General features: G+C 50.6%; 1 protein-coding gene across 2 annotated transcripts in view; it reads left to right on the top strand.

Moving 5' to 3' along the window:
* Nucleotides 1-20,328, top strand: part of SEMA4A (semaphorin 4A) — a 69,441-nt gene that overhangs the window by 15,099 nt on the left and 34,014 nt on the right. The window contains exon 2 of one of the 2 annotated variants that reach the window (XM_032234203.1): nt 5,691-5,777. The gene's annotated coding sequence lies outside the window, so the exon portion shown is untranslated. Of the gene's footprint in view, nt 1-5,690; nt 5,778-7,047; nt 7,432-20,328 lie in introns of those variants that run through there. The other variant, XM_032234202.1, reaches the window with a different exon arrangement.

The following is a 20,328-nucleotide window of genomic DNA, read 5'->3' on the forward strand; positions in this document are numbered from 1 at the left end:
GTTGCTCTCTGAGCTTGGTGGCTTTCTTCCAGAAGTTCCATTACCCAAACTGGGTAACATCATCAGGGGCTGGTTCATCATCAGCACTGATGATGTTACCTTGTCAGGCCATAAAACGCCTGCAAGAAAGCCACCAAGCTCGGAGAGCACCAAGGACGCCTCGTTTCAACCCTGAGCTCCAAATTGTCTCCTTTGGGTGTTGCTGAGTTTCCCCTGGTGGATGGAGGAGGCGTGTGGAGTTGCAGGCCCCACATTCCCAAAGAGACCATGCTGCTCCTCTGGGTCTGGGGTGGGTGGGTGGGAGCAGCAAACTCTTTCTGGGCGGGACAAAGCAGTGAAAGGGGCCTCCTAGGCTCCTTGAGGCCAGCGGCTGCTACAGGTTGGGGCAAGGGAGAAAAGGAGGGCCTGGGAGCTCTCGGAGTGGAGAGCCGCCTTCTTCCTCCCTCCCTCCTTTTCTTCCTTTCCAGCCGTTTTTTATTTAATTTACTTATCCGCTGGGCACTAACAAAGGAGTGGCTCGCAGCGCCAGCGGGCTCAGGAATTCCCCATTGTTTGCAAAGGGAGGGGAGCTTAAGGAGCAGGAGAGGCAGAAGGGAGCAGTCGCGGGACAACAAGGATCCCAACTTTGAGAAATCCCAAGACTTCTGCAAGGGGGGCCAAAGCGGAATTGCCACAGTGGGTGGAGGGCGTGAAGTGCCCTGGCTGAGTTTCAGGTTTTTGTTTTTTTAAAAAAATGCTTCTTTTATTTCCCAAAAAATGCCCTGGGTCGTGTTCCCCCCTCCCTCCGGTCTCAGCTTAGTCTGGAAAAGTTGTTTTGTGCCCCCTCCCCCAAAAGACGCGAAGGAGCTGGAAGGGTCAGCAGCCTCACAAGGAAGCCGTCTTACCTTTGGGCCTCCCGGATGGATCATATCCCCGCCAGGGGCAGCATCTCTGGAGATGTGAAGGCTGCCTGCTGTGCGTGATGGGCAAAGGAGTGAGATGTTTGGTGCCATGTAAATTTGGCAGGGAGGTAGCTAGATGAATAAAACAGCCAGGCAGTCAGACAGAAAAGCAGAGAGAGGAGAATATTTGTAGCTCCGGCTTGAAATAAGGGTCCTCCGTGCTCTCTGAGCTTGCAGATGTTTTTTCACGACCCAACTAGGTAACATCATCAGGGCTAGTTGAGGTGCTAGCATGGATGATGTTGCCTAGTTTGGATCATGAAAAGTCTGCAGGAAAACAACCAAGCTCAGAGACCACCAAGGACACAAGGAGAGAGAGAGAGAGAGAGAGAGAGATTCGAGAGAGGAGAGAGAGAGGGGAGGAGAGAGAGAATGCTTGAAGAGAGAGAGAATGATTGACCGAGAGGAGAGCGAGAGAGAGAGGGAGAGATTGAGAGAGAGGAGAGATGAGGAAAGAGGAGATTGGGAGAGAGAGATTGAGCGAGAGAGGAGATTTTTGAGAGAGATGAGAGAGGAGAGGATTCGAGCGAGGAGAGGAAGAGAGAGGATTGGGTGAGAGAGAGCGATTGATGAGAGAGAGAGAGAGATTGAGAGTGAGAGAGAGAGGGAGAGAGATTGAGGAGAGAGGAGGAGAGGAGGAAGAGAGAGGAGATTGAGAGAGAGGCGAGATTTGAGAGAGAGAGAGAGATTTTGAGAGAGAGATATTGAGAGAGAGGAGAGAGATTGAGGGAGAGAGATGAGAGAGAGAGAGAGAAATTGAGAGCGAGATTGCGATGAGAGAAGAGGAGAGAGATTGAGAGAGAGAAAAGAGAGAGAGATTGAGAGAGAGAGAGATTGAGAGAGAGAGATTGAGAGAGAGAGAGAGAGAGATTGAGAGAGAGAGAGAGAGATTGAGAGAGAGAGATTGAGAGAGAGAGAGAGAGAGAGAGATTGAGAGAGAGAGAGAGATTGAGAGAGAGAGAGAGATTGAGAGTGAGAATGAGAGAGAGAGAGAGAGAGAATGAGAGAGAGAGAGAGATTGAGAGAGAGAAAGAGAGAGAGAGAGAGAATGAGAGAGAGAGAGAGGATGGATAAGTAAACACAGCTGGAAGGTGGCTGGATGAGTAAAATGATGGATGGATGGATGGATGGACATGAAAGATGGACAGACAGACAGCCAGATGAGCATGGAAAGGAAAAGAGAAGATGGATGGATAGAAGATGGATGGACAGACAGATGCGGGAAGATCCAGGGGGCGAAATCTGTTTGGAGACTTCAGCCTAGGCTGCCTGGTTCTCAAGCACCAGCCGCTTAGGAACAAAGCCAATTTAAGAATTTTCACCCCTTTTGTGACCGGCCACCTTTTCCGTGGCCCTGGTCAGTGGTTCCCCTGCTTCTTTACCTTCCCTCGAGGGACGCTGAGCCGGTTCCCCAAGAAAGAAGCCATCCTTCCCCCTCGCAGGTCCTCTCCCCGTCGTCGGCTGCAGGAGTCCAGCTGGGTCTCTCATTGAAAGCCGAGCTCCAGGGGAACAATACTGGCTGCCTGGATGGTGTGACTGCTGGAGGCTGGGCTGCTGTTTTGGAACATCTGGAGGAGGTCTGCAGCAGACTCGGGGGGGGGGGAGGAGAGGGGGCTCTGGCCCAGCCGTGTTTCAGGTCTCCTTTCTGCAAGCTCTGCTGGGAAACCGGGGTGCACACGATGATGCACCCTGCTTCTCATACCAGACACCATTGGTGCTCGTGACCTGGCGTGGCATGCTGTGGCCTGTGGGCCATGCTCTGCATGCTCCATGTTTGAAAAGCCACACGTGGGGTGATCTTTACAGTCAAGAAGTACAAGGAAAAGTGGAAGACTCTGTCAATAGGAACCAAACACGTGGCAGGGGTTTGAATGTGTGAAATGCCAAGTTTTAGTCACGGATGGCGTTTCCCTGCATTGGTACTTGAGGACTGGAGACTGATTCCTCCCCTGCGGTAAAGGCATTGCCCTCCAATCCAATTTACGGAAACAGAGAAACAGAATTCTAGGACTGGAAGGGGTCCTAGAGGTCTTCTAGATCAGTGTTTCTCAACCTTGGCAACTTGAAGATGTCCGGACTTCAACTCCCAGAATTCCCCAGCCAGCGAATGCTGGCTGGGGAATTCTGGGAGTTGAAGTCCGGACATCTTCAAGTTGCCAAGGTTGAGAAACACTGTTCTAGATCAACCCCCCCGCCCGAAGCAAAAGATGCTGGACAAATGGCTGTCCATTCTCTCTCCATTGATGGAGCACTCACAACGATGGGAGGCAACCTATTCTATTAATTAACTCTTCTCACTGTTGGGAAATTCCTCCTGAAATTTGAAATTGCTTTGAACTTCAAAATTCTCCTGGAATCTGAGCGCAGTAAAACACATCCTTGTGGGAAGCTCCTTGTTGGCAGAACCAGGAAAACCGGTAATTCGTCCAGGGTTTACTGGCCGGTGGGCCAAGCGAGCCTGTTGACCTCTCCTATTGGAGTTGATCTTCTGGGTAGCAGAGGATGGAGGGCACCCCTAGATCGTGGGGCCCCTGAGGCTTGAGCCAGGGAGAGGGACCATGAAGCGGCCACTTGAAGGACTGGTGAGGTTGGGCTGGGCCCCTCCTGTCCTGGCCAAATCCTGGGTCACCTCTCCCATGAAGGAGGCTGTGTGGGAGAGGAACAGGCTGAACCGGAGGGAAGGAGGAGTCAAGCTAGTCACCAGTCTCGAGTCCCTTCACGCCCACCAGAGATCCAAGTCCGGCCCCCCTTGAGTTCCATTAACTCTTACCTGCCGCCAGTTTGCTTCGACCGTTGGTTGGCTAGGTTCTTGTCGAGAGCTTGAGCTAGGAATCAATATTTATACTCATTTGAACCGCCTGGATCTTCTCATTTCCTGCCCCGGAGAGGCTGCTTTCAATCCCGGGCAGCGCCAGGAGGGTCTTCTCTGAAAACTGGGGCCCCCTCCTTTGCTGCTGCTGATGTCACAGATGAGGGGGCTTGGTCACCTGGGCAGGGCTGGGGGGGCATCCAGGGCGTGGTTCTTGATTGAGGGCAGGGAGAGGAAGGAGGAAGAGAAGGAGGCGGCTGAGTCCTTGGTCCTACCAAGAGTTACTTAGGAGGGGTTCCTTCAGGACAGAAGGAGGGTAGTTTCTGCCTTTGGGGCTGGCCTGACCCCCAACACAGCTCCCTCCAACTGTGGGGGGACAACAACGACACTGCATGTCTGCAGCCTACTTTGGGAAGACCCTCCGGCTCTTTGGGGCCTGGGGCTTTGGAGAGAGTGACCTCTGCATCTGCCTGGTTGGTGGGCTTGAAAGAACTTAAGGTCGATTGTGGGATCTGGGTAGCCCCTACCTCTGAGGACCAGGGGAAAGAGGAAACGGACTGGTGGCCTGGGGAGGGGTCTCCCTGCAGGGGGAAGGGGCTCCTGTCTCCCTGCCACTTTCTCTCACACCGTCCCATGGGTCCCAGGGTCTTCCCCACCAGGCGAGGGACAAGGGAAATGGTTCTACCACAAATGCGCGAACGCCAAAAGCGCACCTGACTAAACCACGGTAACAAAACCACGCCGACAAAACCGCGCCGACGAATGAGCACTGAAGCGCGCCGACAACAGCGCGCCGACAACAGCGCGCCGACAGAAGCGCGCTGTAACCCTAACCCTAAACCTAACCCTAAACCTTACCTTAACTTAAATCGCGCTTCTATCGGCGCGCTTTTGTCAGCGCGCTGTTGTCGGTGCGCTTTTGACATCGTGGTTTTAGCGCCACGGTTTTGTCGAAGCACTTTTGTCGTTCGCGCATTTGTCGGGTCACGAAGGGAAACCTCTGGGCGCAAAGGGCCTCTCAAGGAGCAGGCAGTTATTCCTTTTATTTCTCTCGTTTTTATTGAATTTATTTGCCGTCCATCCCATTTCAAAGCGTTACTTCCTGTTAGAGTTGGTCCTTGATTTATGACCACGAGGGGGTCCAGAATTTTCGTTGCTGAGCAAAGCAGAGTGAATTTCACGACCTTTTTTTGCAAAGCCCTTCCCCACCCTTGGCGTTACTTCTGGGGAGCCCCCTGGGAGGTTGGAGGGCGGGGATCACGTGACCCCAGGAGACCCCAGGAGACTACAACTGTCCTAAACACCTGCCCAGATTCTGATCACGTGACCACGGGGGTGGGGGGCGCAGATGCTACAATGGTTGTAACCGGGGGGGACCTATCATAAACTTGAGAGACCGCCTGCTGCCAATGACCTCCCACAGACCCATTAGATCTCACAGGGTTGGCCTCCTCCGGGTGCCATCTACCAGCCAATGCCACCTGGCTTTTACCCGGGGGAGGGCCTTCTCTGTGGCAGCTCCGGCCCTCTGGAACGAACTCCCCGCAGGGATTCGGACCCTCACCTCTCTCCAGGCCTTCCGAAAAGCCGTCAAAACCTGGCTGTGCCGGCAGGCCTGGGGGTGATGAGTTCCCTCCCCTCTCGACATGTATGGTTGTGTGACTGTTGTCTACTTTTATTATTTGTATTTTGTCTTTTTATGTTCCCCTTTTTTCCCCCCTTGAATTGTTCGCTGCCCTGAGTCCTCCCGGAGAAGGGCGGCATACAAATAATAAAATAACAATAACAATAACAATAAAACCACTTTTCCCAGTGCAGTGGTAACTCAATGAACGGTTGAAAATCGGGGACTGTAATTCTCTTTTCCTGAACCTGAGGGACTGAGACCGAAGCGAAACCATGAAAGCGGAGACTAAAAGAAGCCTCTTTCTCTCGCGCAGATCCCACGGAGGCGTCTTGAGAGCTCCCTTGCCTGGCCTTGTCCTGGTCCCACTGGGTCTTTAACCTGGATGAACTGGCCTTAAGAGGTAAATAAAATGTGGGGGGGAGGAGAAGAGGGGCTGATGTGGCTTTGTGGGGTGGGGTGGGGGGTCCTCGTCTTCACATTTGGCTGCAAAAGAACCTTGAGCGACTTTAAGCCTGGCGGACTTCAACTCCCAGAATGGGAGCTTGGCTGGCTGGGGAATTCTGGGAGTTGAAGTCAACCAGGCTTAAAGTCGCCAAGGTTTGGAGACGCCTGAACTAAAGGATAAAGCCCACTTTCATTTTCTTTTCTGGGGTGGTGGTGGAGAGGCAACGACATAGCAAGTCATTCTCGACTCGCGACCACAATCGAGCCCAACATTTCTGTTGCTAAGCGAGACAGTCGTTGAGCGAGTTTCCCCACGTTTCGCAACCTTCCTTGCCAAGAGTTGCCGAGGGGGAATCGCCGCAGTTGTGACGTTAGCAGCCTGGTTGTTAAGTGAATCCGGCTTCCCCGTCGACTTGGCTCATGAGAACGTCCCAAAATGGGATTCCCATGAACCCCGGGACGCTGCGACCGTCATAATTATGAATTAGTTTGCCGAAGGTCTGAATTTTGATCCCGCGACCACTGGAAGGTTGCAACCGTTGTAAGTGTGAAAATGGTCACAAGTCCCGTTTTTCAGTGCTGTTGTAACTTCGGTCACCTGGGTACTTGAGAGACCACCTGCTGCCAATCACCTCCACCAGACCGATTAGATCCCACAGACTAGGCCTCATCTGAATTCCATCCGCCGGCCAGTGTCGACTGGTGACTACCCGGAGGAGAGCCTTCTCTGTGGCTGCTCCGACCCTCTGGAACGAACTCCCCGTGGAGATTCGAACTCTCACCACCATACAGGCCTTCCGCAAAGCCCTTAAAACCTGGCTGTTCCAACAGGCCTGGGGCTAAAGAGCTGTTGCCCCCGTCTCGAATGGTATGACTGTTGTGTGTTTTTAAATTATGTATTGTTATGTTTCGTTTTTTAATTTTTTGTCTGTACCCCTCTTCCCTGATTTGAATTGTGAGCCGCCCTGAGTCCCCTTCGGGGGAAAAGGGCAGCATATAAATATAATCAAATCAAATCAAATTAAATAAATGACTTTAAATTGGAGTCCACCTATATATAATAATAGATCCATGCATGTATGTAAAAAAAAAAAGAGCATTGTATAGTTCTTAAAGTTTTCCCTGACGAAGCGGATGTGAAACACGATGCCTGTATGAGCCAGGATTACTCAGCCCTGCTAGGATGAGCTTCCTGGGCTGGATCTCTTATCGTCCCTCTTGCTCCGTCCACCCAGACCTTAAGCAGGGAGCTCCGGTCTCCCTGGCAGAGCCCAGGGCATCCCGAGGGGACCCAGGAGGCCCAGGTGGGCTCCTTCTCCCCAGAGGCTCTAGGGGAGGGGCTGCCTGGCCCTCCCTCCCCACTCAAGACAGCCTGGATGTGTCTCTACTCGCTGCCTGCCTCACTTCACCCGGGCAAGAGCGGCAGGGAGGCTGGGTGGAATTTCAGGTTTGCTACGCAGCAAGTGGCAGCCTGCTCTCTCTGGCAGGGGCCCGGAGCCCAAGGAGCTGCTCTGCGGTGGGCTACAGGGCTGGGGGGGGGACTCAGCTCCCACCCTCCCCACCAGGAGCCCCCCCTGCTCACTCAGAAAGATGCCCCCATTGCCAGAAAGGTAAGGCTTCCGCCTGCGGGCAGCTGGGGGAGGATTGGTGGGTGTTGATCTTTTGAAGGGGGGCTTCAAGCAAGGAAAGGAAAAGAGACCCCTGGGATCTGATCCCCGGCTCGGGGGGGGGGAGTCTGTGTCCTTCCTCCCCCTCTCTCGCTTTTCTGAGTCTTTCAACCTCACTGGATCATTCTTTCGCACGGGAGTTGTGTGTATTTTTGTACCCACCACTTTACGTAACTTTGTCTTAACCTGCGTAGGTTTTGCAGAGCGCGTCTCCCGGCGGAGAGCCCTTTGACGTGTTTTTGAGTCCAATGTCTCTCTTGACATTTATTATTTATTATGGCGAAATGCACGAGGACAACTAGAGAACTTCCCTGGCGGTGAGGGAGGTTGAGGGGGGTGGCCGGAGGGCCCCCTTTAATTAGAGGCAGGACTGGTTGGCTGATGGTTTGATGGAGCCCCTCCTTGCGGGCAATGGAGAAAAGGGTCTTATGTGACTGGAAGAAAATAATAGATTATTGGGAAAATGAAAATAATGTTGTAACCGTGGAGTGTTTATTTTATATTTACACTTATAAGTGCCATAAAAGTTGCTTCTTTTTCTATTCTTTTTTCTTTGATTTCTGCACAATTTTCTTTCTTTCCTTCCTTCCTTCCTTCCTTCCTTCCTTCCTTCCTTCCTCCCTCCCTCCCTCCCTCCCTTCTTTTTTCTTTCCTTTCTTTTCTTTTGTCTTTTGTCTTTTTCCTTTTTCTCCTCCTTTTTCTCTTCTTTTCTTTCTCAGTTCTAAACGGTAGAATTTCGATATAGTACAGTCTCTATTGTCATTGTACAAAATAAATACAACGCAATGGATCATGTCGTCACAGAGAGGCTGTGATGATGGTAAGGGCAAGGACAGATCATCAGCCACTTCTTTCAGCGCTTTGAAAGTAACTTTGAACCGTGAGTAAATGAATAGTCATAAGCCTAATTCCTTTGTTTCGCCCCTCCCTCCAACCTACTGAGATTGTTTTCAATTTTACTTTTGTCTTCCAGTTGACTAACTCCCTCCTTTTAGTCACCTGCAAACTTGGCAAAGCACTTCCTTACCTCTTCGCCCAATCCCTTGATAAAAATATTGCTGCGTTAGGGGGGGTCTGACTCAGTGCCTGATGTGGCACCATTGATTGTCTCCCTCTGAGCACAATTTTTAAGGCAGCTGTGGATTTACCTGATGATTGATTCAGCCCACACTTAAATAGCTTATTACTCAGAATGTCATGGGATATTTTTTTGATATCATTTCCCTAGCAAAACAGAAAGCTCTGCTATCAGTAAAGGAAATTGCCCAACGAAAAGCGAAATCAGGTTAAGTTGGCAAGACTTCTTCAAAACTTCACGCTGACCTCTGATCATGACTGCGTTGCTATCAAGTTATGAATGTTCTAAAATTTTATCAGGCATCCGGGAAAGACCCGAGAGGTTTGCAAATATTTGTCTGAAACGGCCTAGGGTTTCCTGCTTGAGCAGGGGGTTGGACTAGAAGACCTCTGAGGTCCCTTGAAACTCTCTTATTCTATTCTGCTCTTCAGGGATCTGAGGAGGTCTGGGAGCCCCACTCAGAGGGCTCCTCCACCCAACCCCACTGAAGTGGATCTTGACATGGCTGCCCATGCGAGATTCTTGTACCGTATCTTGGTGAGGGATTGATTGAGAGAATGCGGGAAGACTGGAGAAACGGCTGAATGGGACCAGGGCAATTGAAGAAGAAGGGGAAAGCACGAAACCCACTCCTCCCCCACGTAGGCATCCACCGGACCTCCGCCTCCCTGGGTGGGATGGGAGTCCCCACCTCAGCTAATTGAAGGCGAAAGCAGGTAGACCATCCCATCTCCATTTCGGAGGCTAAAAAAAGTCAACATCAAGCCACTCCCCAAACTATAAATAATCGCCCACCCCCTGAAGACAGTCAGTCTCTGGGTGTGAAGTCTTCTTGAGTGGGGAGGGTACAACAGAAAGAGGGGGGGGGGCGTCTGCTTTCTCCTCTGGGAATATAGGAGTGGACCAGGGTGATCTTCGGGTCCACACGATGGAGTCTTCTTGACCTCGAGATTTAAATTCATTTCTTGGCCGTGTTGCTCTTGGTCTAAACTTCTGTTGGGTCCTTCTTCTTCTTCTGACTTTCCACCATCTCCCGGTGGAATTACGTTTGTTGGAGAGGCTGAAGAGTGGAGCACCTCTGTCTCCGCTCTTAGTTCTCTTTCTTTGTTCCCCATCAGCATTCCGCCTTCTTCTCTGACCAGCCAGAAATGCCGATCCTCTTCCCTTTGAGCAGAGATTGAGAGGAGCTCCTCCTGGTAGTATCCCTGGGTGGCCTCTTCCCTTCTGCAGCTCCATCCGACCTTGGCCCGTCTCCCGGCCTCTGTTTTTCCTCACTTGTCTGCTGTTCCCTTTTTAGCAAGTCCTTCTTTGTCAACTCCCCTTGCTCTTGGATTCCTTTCCCTTCCCCTGCCGCCTCATTGTTGCTTCTCCGGGTTGATTAAACCTGTTTGTTGAAAGTCCACGCTAGGCAAGGAACTCCAGTTTCTCTTAAAATCAAGACCTGCTGCATGCCAACACCTTCTTACTCCTCTCACCTCTTCCTGTTCATGAGCCTCAGGAATCTGAGTAATTAAAGTCACTGTGGCTTCAAGCTTCATTGGAAGGTTTGCAAGAAGACCGTAGGAAGGCATCAACCAGGTCTTCTCCACGGCCGGGCGGGTGAGGAGAGACACTGTGATGTCCCTCCATTTATTTTAATCCAGAATGCTGTCCATCACACGGCCAAATGCCTTCATTTTGGATTTGATGCCAGATATTTGAACTCCTGCCTTTCTGGTGGCCTCCAAGATTCTTTCTAGCTCCCTTAATCCTCTTGCATCTGCTCCATTTGAGCAACCGGGTCCCTCAGTTGTTATATTCCCATCCTGGGAGACCTCCTTTTTGCCTTTGAAGCCCTCCCTGCCTTTTTCTGCTAAGGGTGGAGCTCCCCTGGTTTATTTCCACAGAGTGAGCATGGCTTCGTAGACAATGATGTCAGTAACACGATTTAAATGTCCAGCTCTGAGTGTAACATTTTATTCTGTCTCTCACATCCCAAAATGATTGATAATTCAGATTTTTGTGACTATTCCCAAAACTTTTAGGGGTGTTACTTCTCCTCCTTGGAGGCCAAAGCACCCAGATCCCATTGGGTCTCCTTCGCCAGATCCCCGTGGCTGAGAACAGCAGAATTTCAAGCGAATTAATCAGAGCAGCTGACTTAATTCATATTGTATAAACCTGGCTGGCTCCTTTCACCCTTAACATGAGGTCTGTGGTGGGCTACATAGTGGTCAAAGGCAGCCCTCTGCCCCCCCCCCCACAGCTAACCTTAGAACATCACCTGTCGGCTGTGACCAGGGGGGCATTTGCCCAGGTTCGCCTGGTGCACCAGTTGCGCCCCTACCTGAACCAGGAGGCACTCGCGACAGTCACTCCCGCCCTCGTGACCTCAAGACTGGACTACTGCAATGCGCTCTACATGGGGCAGCCTTTGAAGAGTATTCGGAGACTACAACTCGTCCAGAATGCAGCCGCGCGAGCGATTGTGGGTGCACCTCGGTACACCCACGTTACACCTATCCTCCGCGAGCTGCACTGGCTACCGATCGGTCTCCGGATACGCTTCAAAGTGCTAGTTGTAAGTTATAAAGCCCTTCATGGTATTGGACCTGGGTGCTTGAGAGACCGCCTGCTGCCAATTACCTCCCATAGACCCGTTAGATCGCACAGGGTCGGCCTCCTCCGGGTTCCGTCCACCAGCCAATGCCACCTGGCTACCACCCGGGGGAGGGCCTTCTCTGTAGCAGCTTCGGTCCTTTGGAATGAACTCCCCGCGGAGATTCGGACCCTCACCTCTCTCCAGGCCTTCCGGAAAGCCATCAAAACCTGGCTGTGCCGGCAGGCCTGGGGTTGATGAGTTCCCCTCCCGTCTCGACTGGTATGGCTGTGTGACTCTTGTGTATTTTAATTGCGTGTATTGTGTTTGTATCCCCTTTTCCCCTTTTGAGTTGTTCGCCACCCTGAGTCCCTCCCGGAGAAGGGCGGCATACAAATAAACTAAATCTTAAATCTTAAATCTTAAAGTATTGGGGCCAGCGAGGTGCCCGTTAAGTGAGCTGCTCTCAATTTCATGACTTTTTTGCAACCGTCATGAAGCAAATCACTATGGTTGCTAAGTGAATCACAGAGTTGCTAAGCAAATCCAGCTTCCCCCATTAACTTGGCTTACCAGGAGCTGCCCCTGGTGTGTGTGTGTGTGTGTGTGTGTGTATGTATGTCACAATGGTCAGCTATATGATCCAGGACGCTGCGACTGTCATAAACGCACGCTATCGTTCCCCAGCGCACGGATCACGAAGGATGTGGCGATGGTCCTGCCCCTGAGGAGCCATAAGTCTCCTTTTTTTCAGCATCATTACAACTTCAAAGAGTTGCCGAAAGAATGGTCGCAAGTCGAGGACTGCTTGCGTCGATAATAGATCATTCAAGGGAGATCTCTTGGTGATGGAGATTCAATCGTTAAAGCTTTGTGCTCAGTTTCCTTGGCTTCTGGCCTTTCCTTGTTCGGTTCCACCACAAAACCGCGGTAGACTAAAGCACGTGTGACTAAAGCGCGGTGACAAAACCGCACCGTCAAAACCGCGCAACAACAGTGCGCTGACAACAGCACGCCGACAGAAGCGCGCTGTAACATAACCCTAAAAATAACCCTAAACCTAACCCTAACCCTAACGCTAAACCTACCCTAAACCTAACCCTAAACCTAACCCTAAACCTAACCCTAAACCTTACCTTAAGTTAAATCGCGCTTCTGTCGGCGCGCTGTTGTCGGCGCGCTGTTATCAGCGCGCTTTTGACATCGCGGTTTTAGTGCCGCGGTGTTGTCGGCGCGCTTTTGACGTTCGCGACATGACGTTCATGTCGTGCCATGCCTTGTTCCTTCCTGCACAGAGCAATGGGCCACTTGGGGCCCCGAGATAAGCCGAGAAGTTGCTCAGAGAGATGGGCTTTGTTGTGATTCCTGCAAAAACAGTTGCAGTCAGGCTGATTCCCCCCCCCCCAATTTTCTGAAGAATGCAATTAAAGAACCTGGAACTTTTAACAGATCCCAGAGGAATCCAGGTGCGATCTTCTGCATCGGGGATCTGTTTCTTCCACTTCTCTTCCTAACCATCTACAAGCCACAAACCAGGTTTGCAGCCTCCCCCCCACCCCCCCACCGGCCTTCCTACGCGCGTTTTCTCAGAATCTGCCATTGCGGTCCATCTGTGTGTGGTTTGCTGAACAGATGGTGGGAAAATATGGGGAAATTGGCTTCCACCCGTCTCCATGCTTAGCTCTCACCGTGTGGATGCCCAGAGATGCCAAATCAGACGCAAACATTTGCCTGCGGTGCTGTCTGTTCTAGGAAAGGATTTCGTGCCTGGGGTTTCCCCCCACTTTAAATGAAGATTTGGGGTACCTTAAAAAAAAAACCTCAGTTTTGTCCCTGTTCAATGTCTTTAAACAGACATCCCAATGCCTTTAAAGCAATGTTTCTCAATTTCAGCCATTTGCAGATGGGTGGACTTCAACTCCCAGAATTCCCCCCTGGGGAATTCTGGGAGTTGAAGTCCACCCATCTGCAAATGGCTGAAATTGAGAAACAATGCTCTAAAGATCACAGGTGCCAACTGCCATAAGCCCCAGCCATCATGGAAGTCTGGCTCAGGCGTCGCGGGAGTTGCAGTACCAAACTCCAGAAAACACCTGGTTTTTCCCAACCAGAAATGGCTTCGAGAAGCTTTTCACTTCTGCTTCCTCCTCTTCTGTCTTCTGCCTTGGCCTCTTCTGGATCTGCTGCTGGGGTGAACTTTGAGCTGCAATAAAGTGGAGATCACAAGATGAATTTCTGAGCGGGCGGAAGCAGCCTGACTTCCATGCTCTCTCTGCCAAAAACTCTCTTTTCTTTCCTAATGAGGAGGATTCGGAGCAGGGTTGCAGGCCCAGGAAACAAGCTTGAGGAAGGAATCAGCCAGGGAGGGGCTGGGGAGAGTCCTTCTGGCTCATGGATAGGTACGCGCGTCCCTGCGACGGAGGCCAAAACGATTTCTTTCTCAGTCAACCCATCCCCGATTCGGTTCCACCACAAAACCGCGCTCAACTAAACCGCGCCCGACTAAACCGTGTCGCTGACGTCATCAACAGGGTGACAACAGCGCAGAGACAGAAGCACGCTGTAAACCCTAAACCTAAAATTAACCCCTAAACCTAACCCCCCTAAACATAATCCTAACCCTAACCCTAACCCTAACCCTAACCCCTAACCCTAACCCTAACCCTAACCCTAACCCTAACCCTTAACCTAACCCTAAACCTAACCCTAAACCTAACCCTTAACCTAACCCTTAACCTAACCCTTAACCTAACCCTAAACCTAACCCTAAACCTAACCCTAAACCTAACCCTTAACCTAACCCTAAACCTAACCCTTAACCTAACCCTAAACCTAACCCTAAACCTAACCCTTAACCTAACCCTAAACCTAACCCTAAACCTAACCCTTAACCTAACCCTAAACCTAACCCTAACCCTAACCCTAACCCTAACCCTTAACCTAACCCTAAACCTAACCCTAAACCTAACCCTAAACCTAACCCTTAACCTAACCCTAAACCTAACCCTAAACCTAACCCTTAACCTAACCCTAAACCTAACCCTTAACCTAACCCTTAACCTAACCCTAAACCTAACCCTTAACCTAACCCTAAACCTAACCCTAACCCTAACCCTAAACCTAACCCTTAACCTAACCCTAAACCTAACCCTTAACCTAACCCTAAACCTAACCCTAACCCTAACCCTAACCCTTAACCTAACCCTAAACCTAACCCTAAACCTAACCCTTAACCTAACCCTAAACCTAACCCTTAACCTAACCCTAAACCTAACCCTAAACCTAACCCTTAACCTAACCCTTAACCTAACCCTAAACCTAACCCTTAACCTAACCCTAACCCTAACCCTTACCTTAAGTTGAATCGGCTTGCTTTCAAAGCGCTATTTAAAGCGCCCTTCTTTCTCCGCGCTGGCTGTTGTCGCCTGTTGATGACGTCAGCGATGCAGTTTAATCGGGCGCGGTTTAGTCGAGCGCGGTTTTGATGGGTCACACCCCAATTCGCTGGGTTGGAAGTCAGCAGTGCAGCCCAAAGCAAGGTCTCTAGGCAAGACAGTCTTTGTGCCGGTGGAGGGGAGAGAAGGACCCCCCCCCAGGAATCAGCAGACGGGCCCCAGATGGGTCATGGGTATCAATGCAGGGCTAGGAAGTGGGCGTTTGAATAGAGAATGTGGAATAGCGGAGTTGGAAGGGGCCTCGGAGGTCTTCTAGTCCAGCCCCCTGCTCAAGCAGGAGACTCTGTACCGGGGGGGGGGGGAATCAAACCCGATTTCATTGAGGGCCGCACCAGGGTTATGTTTGACCTCAGCGCTCTGGGGTGGGCATGGCCATGTGGGCGTGGCCAGCTCGATGTCACTCATGGGGGGCGCCTATGGTGGCTCGAGCGCTCGGCCAGCCAAAAGGGGCTCTTCAGCTCTGTTTTAGGCTGTGATGGCCTCCTGGAAGCCTCTGCCAGCAAAAACAGAGCTGCGGAGAGCCGTGTGTGGCCTCTGTTTTCTCTGGCAGAAGCACTGCAGGCCAGTCCTTCGCTGTTTCCAGGCTGTCCCCGCAGGGCCTTGAGTTTGACACCTCTGCTCCATCCCATTCCAGAGAAGTGGCTGTCCACTCTCCCTTTGAAAGGCTCCAATGATGGAACACCCACAGCTTCGAGAGCAGTGTTTCTCAAACCTTGGCGGCTTTAAGTCCTGTGGACTTCAACTCCCAGAATTCCGTGCTGATGCCTGTGAGCACTTGAGTGCCAGTCCAGGGTGCCAGCCTAGCCGTGGCTCCTCCTGCTTTCTTGCTTCTCTTCCAAAACAGTGTTTCTCAACCTTGGCGACTTTAAGTCCTGTGGACTTCAACTCCCAGAATCCCGTGCTGATGCCTGTGAGCACTTGAGTGCCAGTCCAGGGTGCCAGCCTAGCCGTGGCTCCTCCTGCTTTCTTGCTTCTCTTCCAAAACAGTGTTTCTCAACCTTGGCGACTTTAAGTCCTGTGGACTTCAACTCCCAGAATCCCCCAGCCAGCTGCGCTGGCTGGGGGATTCTGGGAGTTGAAGTCCACAGGACTTAAAGCCGCCAAGGTTGAGAAACAGTGTTCTAGGGGGAAGCTGTTTCTGTTAATAAGTGGTTCTCACTACCAGTCTCCTTAATTCCAGTTTGCTTCTCTCCTTGATAAGTTTCCATTCCGTCCTCCTCTTCCTGCTTTCTGGTGCTTTGGAGAATAGGTTGACGGTCCCCTCTTCCTTGTGGCAGCCTCTTAGACATTGGAAGACCGATATCACGTCACCCCTGGTCCTTCTCCTTGCTAGGCTAGATATATCCAGTTCCCACCACCGTTCATTGTATGCTTTAGCCACCCGGCCCTTTTTGTTTGAAATGGATTTGGCACCTGAAGCTCTCCGAGGATCAGTCGAGACCGGTGCTCCTCAACTTTGGCTGATTTAAAACGCAGGAACTTCAACTCCCAGATTTCCCCAGCCATTTTGAACGGTCATCATACAAAAGAGGAAGGGGAAGGAGAGAAGGGAAAGGAGAGGAGGAAGGAAGGAGAGAAGAAAGGAGGGAAGGAAGGAGGGGAGGAAGGAGAGAAGGAGAGAAGAAAGGAGGGAAAGGAAGGAGGAAGGAGGGAGGGAAGCAAGGAGGGAAGGAAGGAGAGAAGAAAGGAGGGAAGGAAGGAGGGAATGAAGGAGAGAAGAAAGGAGGGAAGGAAGGAGGGAATGAAGGAGAGAAGAAAGGGGGGAAGGAAGGAGGGAAGGAAGGAGAGAAGGAGAGAAGAAAGGAGGGAGGGAAGGGGGAAGGAGGGAGGGAAGGAAGGAGGGAAGGAAGGAGAGACGAAAGGAGGGAAGGAAGGAGGGAAGGAAGGAGAGAAGAAAGGGGGGAATGAAGGAGAGAAGAAAGGGGGGAAGGAAGGAGGGAAGGAAGGAGGGAAGGAGAGAAGGAGAGAAGAAAGGAGGGAGGGAAGGGGGAAGGAGGGAGGGAAGGAAGGAGGGAAGGAAGGAGAGAAGAAAGGAGGGAAGGAAGGAGGGAAGGAAGGAAGAAGAAATAGGATTGTTGTAAAATAAGATGGGTGTATGGGATGGTAAGAAAGCAATTTCAATTATATTGTCAATTGTAGGGGAGAAAAATTGTTATAAATACATATTATTAACAACAGTTATGAGATTATATAATTGTGAATGTATATATGAGAAATAAAAATTTATAACAAAATCAAGGCCCACCTGTCACTAAATTCACTAAATACAGAATAGCAATAGCACTTAGACTTATATACCACTTTAACGTGCTTTATGGGCCTCTCTGAGCGGTTTACAGAGTCAGCACGTTGACCCCAAAAAATCCGGGTCCTCGGAAAGCTGAGTCAACCTTGAACCGGTCAGGATCGAACTGCCAAAATGCTGTCAGTCGGCAGTCAGCAGAAGTAGCCTGCAGTTCTGCATTCCAACCACCGGGCCACCTTGAATATTTGCTTGATTGGAGAGCCCCGTCTGCAGATTCAGAAGCCATGGGATTTTCTGCTCTGGGACTTTCGAATTGTCTTCCAACTTGACAGTTGATAACAGTGGCGGCTGGACGCTCGTTGTGAATCGCTTGGCACGTGTGGGCAAACTTTGGCAAGAGAAAGCAACGCCGTGAGGGTCCTTGCAAACATTTGTGCCTCTTTGGAAATCAGCCCGAGCAATTAGAGCCCGCCTCGGTGGTCTGTAGGGGGTTCGCTGCCAGCTGCCAGCTTTTCAGCGGGGTTTCTGGGGTCGTTTCCACGCCTGCTGACGTGTCAGCCAGGCCAGGAAGTGGAGATGACCACCTAATCGCCCGTCATGGGCTCCGTGGTGTCAGCAGCAACGAAGCAGGGAGGGAACGGACGCCTGGCTTGGCCTGTGGTACAGCAAAGTGCTAGAAAAGAGGGCGATGTGTGATGCTTAGCGAAACCTGTCAGTTTTTGGAGTTTGCGATGTGGTGTGTCTTTCTTGTTCTGCGGTAGAGGAAAAAAGGGGGCCGTTGCAAGAATGAAAGCAAGCGGGGAACAAAGCGGAAACAAGAGAGTGCCAACCGAAGTACTTGTGAGGCTCAAAATGAGGGTGTTTTTATGCCCATAAATTTCAGATCGGCAGCCAGATGGAAATCAAGCTGTGTGGACCGACTGATGACACGCAGTTGGCTTTATAAAAGAGCAATCAATAGCAATTGTGGCAGTGTTGGTCCATGCGGGGAGGAGATCCAAAATTAAATCATTCCTTCAGAGCAGTGGTTCCCAAACTTGGCAACTTTAAGACTTGTGGACTTCAACTCCCAGAATTCTCCAGCCAGCTCTGCAGAGCTGGCTGGAGAATTCTGGGAGTTGAAGTCCACAAGTCTTAAAGTTGCCAAGTTTGAGAACCACTGCTTTAGAGCAAGGTGGAGAACTATGACAAGTTTACCAACTTGACACAATCCTTTCTATAACAGCAATCCATATTAATCAGCAAAACCCAAAGTCAAGAGTTTTCTTGGTTTTTTTTCTCTCTCAAGCACAAAGTCCAGAAATGGTTTCCAAGGAAAAACAGAAGGGAGTCTATTCCTTTCTCTAACTGAAACAGTCAATGTGGCCCTTTTTGCTGCCTCCATCCCTTTTCCCATCCGTTCTTCCGTCCTGGGGATTGACGTGTCTTTCCATTCCTGCCCATGCTGAGAGAGATCTATGGCATACGTCATATACTGGATATGAGCCAGTATGAGCCAAGGTGGCGCAGTGGTTAAAGTGCAGCACTGCAGGCCACTTCAGCTGACTGCTATCTGCATTTCGGCGGTTCAAATCTCAGGGTTGACTCAGCCTTCCATCCTTCCGAGGTGGGTGAAATGAGGACCCAGACTGTGGGGGCGATATACTGACTCTGTAAACCGCTTAGAGAGGGCTGAAAGCCCTAGGAAGTGGTATATAGGTCTAACTGCTATTGCTATTGCTATATCTACTCTTCAACCCACCGTGTATCGCTGGTGGCACCATCCACCCATCTCGCTCCATCTTAGCAAGGAGGAGGCTCAGTCGACCTTATTGAATGCCTTTCTGAAGTCCAAGCTGACAATCTTCACCCCATCTTGCAAATCTAATCATTGTCAAAGGAAGCAACGAGATTAATGTGGCACGTGTTATTTTTAACAACCCCATGCCGGCTCTTCGAAGTGCTTCCAGGCCGACCGATTGAGCATCTCCCCCCCCCCCCCGGATTTCCCCTGGCACTTGTGCCAGTCTGGAGTTTCCTGGGTTCCCTTTAGAAAGATAGGAAGGAAGCTGTTTGTCTTGTCTTCTGTGGCTTCTGTTTGTCTTGTCTTCTGTGGCTTCCATTGAACTGAACTGAGTCCCCAAAATTACAGCTGGTGGCTCCCAGGACTCTTTAGCTCTGTGTGTGATGTGATCTTTTTTGGCCAGGCTTTGAATGAAGGCAGTGCAGCCAGCCAGATGCCACCATTTTGCCCTCTTCTGCCGCTAGTAGGCTGGTGTTTCCTTGACTTTCCTTTTGCTCAGCACATACTGTCCCCAGGAAAGCTTCTCTGTTGTGTTTGTTGCGAGCCACAACTCAAGTTAAGCCTTGGCTTTCCTGGCCCCATCCTGGAGCATTTCCAGATATCTGTTAGTGCTCCCCCCATTTAAGCAACTTCTGCTTTCTGTTTCTCAGTTTATCAGGAAGCTCTTTATACAACCGACTCCTAGTTTCATGTTAGCTTCTCATTGCCAAACTGGTTTCTTTCCCGAATTGTTGCAGAAAATGACAGGCTTTAGACTTCTCAGGATACAGGAAAAGTTTATTCGGCAGCCAAGTTCAGAAAGCTAGCGAAATGGCTAACATTGCATATTCTGAACAACCTTCATTATCGAAGCACGCGTTCTTACACATTCTCAAAGGCAACGTAACATGGAAACACTTAACTCATTTCTTAGTGGCTACCTTGAGGAGAAAGCCTTATAAGTAGATGGGGGTCTTGCCAAGGTGGCACAGTGGTTAAATGCAGCACTGCAGGCTACTTCAGCTGACTGCAGTTCTGCAGTTCGGCGGTTCAAATCTCACCGGCTCAGGGTTGACTCAGCCTTCCATCCTTCCGAGGTGGGTAAAATGAGGACCCGGATTGTTGTTGGGGGCGATATGCTGACTCTCTAAACCGCTTAGAGAGGGCTGAAAGCCCTATGAAGCGGTATATAAGTCTAACTGCTACTGCTATTGCTATTGCTTCTCCTTTTGTTACAGGTATGGACGACGTGTCATTAACGAACTTTATCTGAACCTTGTGTTTTTGGACTTTTGACATAGGGATGTTGGCTGGAACATCTTGTGGTTACAGGCTGATGTCATTTCCCTGTCCCTTTAAGCAGGCTTCTAACTGTCCCTTTTATGCCACGTCTTCATTCTGATATTTTAATTCATATTTTATTCTACTTTAGAACAGTTGTGACGGTTTCATTCAGAGCTTCCGCTTGGTCAGGTGATCTGTGGTGGACATTCAAAACAGTGTCGTTATTGGGTTTCCCCCGTCTTAATTTCCACAGTTTTGATGTTCGTGAACCATTTTCCACATAGAATCCTAGGGGTTGGACCGGACCTTGGAGGTCTTCTAGTCCAACCCCCTCTGCTCAAGGCAAAGGATCTTGTTATGCAGTGACAGACTGCATCCTTCGAGTATTTTACTCCAGTGGTGAGTTCCATCTGATCAGGCTTCAGTAATGCCAACCAC

Source organism: Thamnophis elegans, chromosome 17, assembly GCF_009769535.1.
Source record: "Thamnophis elegans isolate rThaEle1 chromosome 17, rThaEle1.pri, whole genome shotgun sequence".
Lineage (NCBI taxonomy): Eukaryota > Metazoa > Chordata > Lepidosauria > Squamata > Colubridae > Thamnophis > Thamnophis elegans.